Here is a 6,065-nt window from a genome sequence, read left to right as displayed (position 1 = left end):
TCTGCTTCTGATTTAACTGTACAATACTCCTTCTGTCTCAAAATATACCCGTAGTTTGACTTGGCATGGTGTCAATATTAAGTTTTGATCATTAATTTCTCTTATAAGTATAATGCTAAAAAATCAAAATCAAAATCATATGAAAAACTTTAAAATCCGAATCCAACGATTCAATTTTTGCATCACAAAGTTTACATATCGTTCAACTAACTGTTATCAAAATTTACAAAGGTTGAGTCTTAAAATGTGTGCGCGACTTATAAAAATATTTGAGGGAGTATATATTTGTATGGGGAGAACAACCAGCACAAATCAAAGTAAGACCAATAAAAGTACAAATTATTGGCCAGTGGCAATGCTGAGAGCCTGGTTACGCTAGGATGTTAGTGGACTTGATACATAAGAATTGCAGGTCCCTCCCAGTTTCCTATTCCACCAGAGAACGACGTCAGGACACTTGGGGAGACCGTCCACTCCTTCATCCAATGGCCGAAGATGTTCATAACACTGGTTGCACCTCCACCGCCTCCACGGCCTCTGTCTCCAGTACGCGACGTCAGCGACTTCTCTTTTCGTCGTGCTCCGCCGAAGGGCAAATATTCTTCTGCACCACATGAGCAACAACAAGTATCCAGCAAAACTTGCCAACAGTCCACCAAAATGGCACCTCCTGGAAAGCGCAGAGCCAACAAACAGAAGGACAGGAGTAGGGAGGTAGAACAAGAACATCTGTCAAACACCTATGTGTCTGGCGAGCCATTAGTCAGCAAGAAAGCATTAGAGCAATTGGGCTGGGCAAGTACAATTCTGCACGACCTATACCTTAAGAGGTTCCATCAGGAGAAACATCTTTCTCCTTGTTTCAGTGCCAAGTACCAGCGGCAACATTTCTTGCAACCAGTTGGACACTTCATCGTGACCTTCGATGATTTATTCCTCCTCTACCATCTTGACAAGCTGGACGTCGGTCTATGGAGATGCTAAACACAATAAATATTACTAATCGTGGTCTATGCTTAATGAACTGCCTAACTCATTGATACGTTCATTCATCTACACTACTCTTATGTGTAGACTTATGATTCAAGAAGCCAGGAGAGAGAATCCGAGAATTGAATTCCTCGACCCACAGGTCGCATGTGGGTCAACAATCACTTGGTCTGTGGGGGAGGTTGAGAAATACGTCGCTGAGTCCATGGTATTCTTCTACCGTACAACTACCGAGACCATTGGATGCTAGTTTGTATCTTTACACACAATCAACACTGCATATACCTCGACTCGATTTACTACGACAAAGAGAGGTATTCAGATCTGACAGACTTGTTGACAAGGGCGTTCGCAAAGTATGTTTCGATAGGCGGGATTGTATGGAAAGATAAACTCTGGATTCTACTATTCATCAGCCATTTTTCTTTTTTTTTTTACTTTGTTGATAGTTTGTAAATTTCATAGTTAATTCATATGAACTCCAAAAATTATGAGATCAGTTGTTTCAGGTTCGTATGAGTATGTCCTACATATTAAAAATGTTATAAGTCAATATAATACTTTTGTCTATTATTAGAGCGAGTCTTGTCTATTATTAGAGCTCCAAAACAGTTACTACAATTTTCAAATTAATAAAGAAACCATTGTTCTGAGATGATTTATCTCATACATGCTAGCTTCTGATTTAACTGTACAATATTGCTTCTGTTTTTTCAAAATATAACCCTTAGTTTGACTTGGCATGGTGTCAATATTAAGTTTTGATAATTAATTTCTCTTATAAGTTTAATGCTAAAAAATAAAAATCAAAATCATATGAAAAACTTTAAAATCCGAATCCAATGATACAATTTTTGCATCACAAAGTTTACATATCGTTCAACTAACTGTTATCAAAATTTACAAAGGTTGAATCTTAAAATGTGTGCGTGACTTATAAAAATATTGGAGGGAGTATATATTTGTATCGAGAGAACAACCAGGACCAATCAAAGTAAGACCAATAAAAGTACAAATTATTGGCCAGTGGCAATGCTGAGAATACCTTGTGTGGTGCTATGTCAAGTACTTCTCTTGACCACTCTAGTCTCTTCGGCGTACTTCTAAAATCAATTAAATATTCATAGAACCAATTTAGGCTTCGCTAGCTATTGGGTTACTTTTCAAAAACACTTGTACTTTCCTGCTTTTTTATGCCACAAACAGCTGAAAGCATATCATTTATACTATATATGGTATAAAAATCTTGCTCAAGTCAATAAATATTCATCTGACTAACCGGACTTTGTAGCTGAGCGCGTGTATCCCACAAAAGTAGAGCTGACTCACGGAACCTCTAAGTGTTGGTTACTGCAATGTGTCCTCATACCCATTAAGGATCGAACTTCAGATTTACTATTCAAGTCTATAATAAAATTTTCTTACAATGGTAGATGACATATCTATCGACAACGATTCGTCTATGATGATTTTGTCAATCTCTCACTACTACAGAAATGATTTGGTAAAACACCCCTGTACAGACAATTCTGTGGAACTGTTTGTGCAAAGATTATTACAAACTTTTCTAAACAAGAACCGTCTATGATAATGAGTAGACCCCTCCAGAAGGGGTGGGACACTTTTAGTACAACCTCAATTCCTGTTAGGAACTATTTGTATTAATATTACAGACGGCTCTAATTACGAGCCATCTGTGAACAGATGGCTCGTAATTAGAGCCGTCTGTAATATTAATACAAATAGTTCCTAACAGGAATTGAGGTTGTACTAAAAGTGTCCCACCCCTCCCGAAGGGGTCTACTCATTATCACATATGATTCTTGTTTAGAGCCAATTATCACGATCTCAACCCGATTAACACCAAGTAACTCCGATCAGCAATGTAAAACCTCACTCGATACAAGTGTACGGATACAAATTGAGAAGAGACAGAGATGTAGATAGGAAATTGAAGCAATTGGGATTAGAAGCAAGCAAAGGGGATTAGAGCATAGGATGGGGAGGAAGAAGCCAACGCTTCTTTTCTTCTGTCCTTTGTTGATGTGACCAGCAACTGCAATGACCGCTTGCGATGTTGCCGTTTGGGCCCAACATGGAACGGCTAATGTGAGTGTTGGTGGAGAGGGTGGCTTCTACTTTTGGAGCAGCAGCAGCTATGATGTGACCAGCGACTGCAATGACCGCCGGCAACGACATAGTTGCGGCACCGATGTCACTGCTAGGTCATATCGTCGAACACTTGGTGGGGCAGGGTGTCGATGGTGGCATCCATCCGGTGTCACTGCTTCTGTCGAGGAAGTAGCACCTGCGGTGTCGAACACTTTGGTGGTTGCAGATGAAGTCATGGACCTTATCATGCTTGCGTTGTCGGCGGAACATATCATCGAACATAAATGGGTACACTTTTTATACCAGAGCACGGGATAGTAAGAGCACGATACAGAACAGCGGTGTGCACATAGATGCCTTCTAGGACAAACGTCTTGGGGTCTGTGCGTACTAGGGTACATAGAAGAGATTTAGGAACTCGACTATGTACGTTTCAAGATCCCCTCTTTTGGTGCCATTGGGTCGCACTCTCAAGTGTTAAGGTAGACAAGTACGGAATGACTACTGTCGACCTCGAATGTGCTGCATACAAGGACGAACCATTTGTACTCGCCAAGCAAGTTGTCCGGATCTTTTATGTGCAAGGCCCAGCAAATTCAAAGCTTAACGTAGTCCTTCAGGGAAAAAGAAGGATTGTCGGAGTTGAGAATGTCGTGGACGAAGAAGAGTACAATCAATTTGATGAGTACCCTCTTGGAGATGGCATCGCCATTAACGAAGAACAACTTCCGACCGGGGCCACTTGCTATCTACACGTCGATAATCAAGAAGGGCTTATTGTTAATGCTGTATGTTGTCATTCGATTATTATGTACCTATATATTGCAGTGTAAAATGTAACAAAGAATTAGTTATGATTTTACTTAAAAATTTCATCTCATTAATTTGGAGTTCGTATGAATTAGTTATGATGAGTATCCACACCATGTGATACTACAGATTTAATCATAAATTTACATATAAATTTCTTCTCATTTGGAATTTGTATGGATTATTTATGATTTTTGCAAGCTTCAATGTTTTGCTGGAAAATCAATAGTACATATGGTTCGTAGTTATGACCCGTCTGTACTAATGGTAGTTGTACAGACGGCTCGAAGTTATAAGCTGTCTATACTATTTTTATAGACAGATTTTATTAAAAAGTTGTTTGTACTAATACCATTAGTACAGACGGCTCGTATTTATGACAAGTTTGTACAAATGTGGCTATAAATAATGTTTCGTCCAACCCGCGCCCACCAAGTGTAACCCTAGCCGCTCGTCTCCCTCATGACCCCAGCGACTCCTCCCCGATGACGTCCTCCCCACGACTCCTCCCCGGCGGCTCCCTCCTGACAACCTCTATCCCCGGTGGCCCCCTCCCGGTGACCTCTATCCCCGGCAGCTCCTCCATCCCCATCACCCTCGTCCCTCCGCAGCGGCTCCTCCCGGGTGACCTCCCTCCCCGGCGGCCCTCGTCCCTCCCTGGCGAACTCCCTCCTCGGCGAGCCACTGGTACAACCTTCACGCATTTGCTCTGTGGTGATCCAGTCGGCCTCCGAGTCGCGACCGTTGAGATGGTGGTGATGTGATTTGTGTTGGCTGGCTGATCTTTTGTGATGGTGATCCGGTCGATGCTTCTTGCCCCGCGTCCGTGGTGATGGCCGGCCGTTGTGATTTGTGGTGGTGCTGTGTTGTTGGTTTGTATTCAGGCTGGCTGTTCTTGTGATAGTGATCTAGCTGGTGTTGTGCTGTTGGTTTGTATTCAGGCCAGATGGTTATGCTCTTTGATGAACGTTGTTGTTTAAAGTCTTGCATATATGTGTTCAATTGGGCATGTATTACAATAGTTTGCTCGATGATAAAATACATTTGACGAGAATAGGCATGTTTCTAAGTAGACTAGCGTAGACCTGTAATTTTGCTAGTTGCTAGGTAAAATCTTAGAAACACTGCTATTTCTATGATGCATTTACTAGAACAATTAGGGAGCAAAACTCTCAAAGTTCTGGGGCCAATTGTTGATCATTTTCTGAGAGCACTCATATTCATTTTCCCCTAATTGGTATATGGTACTGATATGTGTATTGATCTGTGTTATTGTAGTTTCTTACCTTCCTGGGTCCAATTGTTGATCATTTTCTTACCTTTCTTGTGTTCCAAGGACATGTGTATTGATCTGTGTTATTCTAGTTTGACAAGTTGGTCATGCATCTCAATTTTGTTTTACATGATACCCTTCATCGATTGTTGTTTATACATGGCCACTAAACTATGAGTTATTGCCTGTGTTATGCATGTATGATTGCTCTAATATTTATGTGCAATATTGTTTCCATATTTCTATGATGAAAATTGGTTACACATAAATGAACTCATTGGGACCCTGGTCTCATCCTTGTTGCTTCTTTAGCAGGACAACCATAGTTTGGTATATCGAATTCATGCATCCATGGTCATTGGGATTGGAAAAAAACTTGCTGCAATATAAATAGAAATTTGAACTTTCATATAGATAATTTTTTCTTTTGGTTGGTGTCACAGACTATGTTATCTTTGAGTATTATTCAAGTCAACAATATATGTAATTTCTCTACTGATTGTTAATATCTACTTGCATCCTATACATTTCGATCAAAAGTTTGTTTAGGCATGTTATGTCTTGGTAGTGCTTGACTGTCCATTGAGATATTTCCATAGTGCTTCATTATTTCCTTTAGGTAAGTCTATTAGCCAATCAATTGGCCCGGTAATCTCAGTAGGAATTAGGTAAGTCTATTAGCCAACCAATTTGCCATGTAATATTGGCCCTGTGAGCCTATATACTAACAGAGAAAAATTAAACAGGAAATTAGCAATATCTTAGCACACATAGCATGAGCTTAAGTTATGGATTTGTTATTTTTTTGAGATAAGATGACTTTACATCAAAGTTAGATTTTACTAGTACCAAATCTAATACACATGTTAAATTTAATTGA

Source organism: Phragmites australis, chromosome 16, assembly GCF_958298935.1.
Source record: "Phragmites australis chromosome 16, lpPhrAust1.1, whole genome shotgun sequence".
NCBI lineage: Eukaryota > Viridiplantae > Streptophyta > Magnoliopsida > Poales > Poaceae > Phragmites > Phragmites australis.
This window is presented reverse-complemented; position numbering follows the sequence as displayed.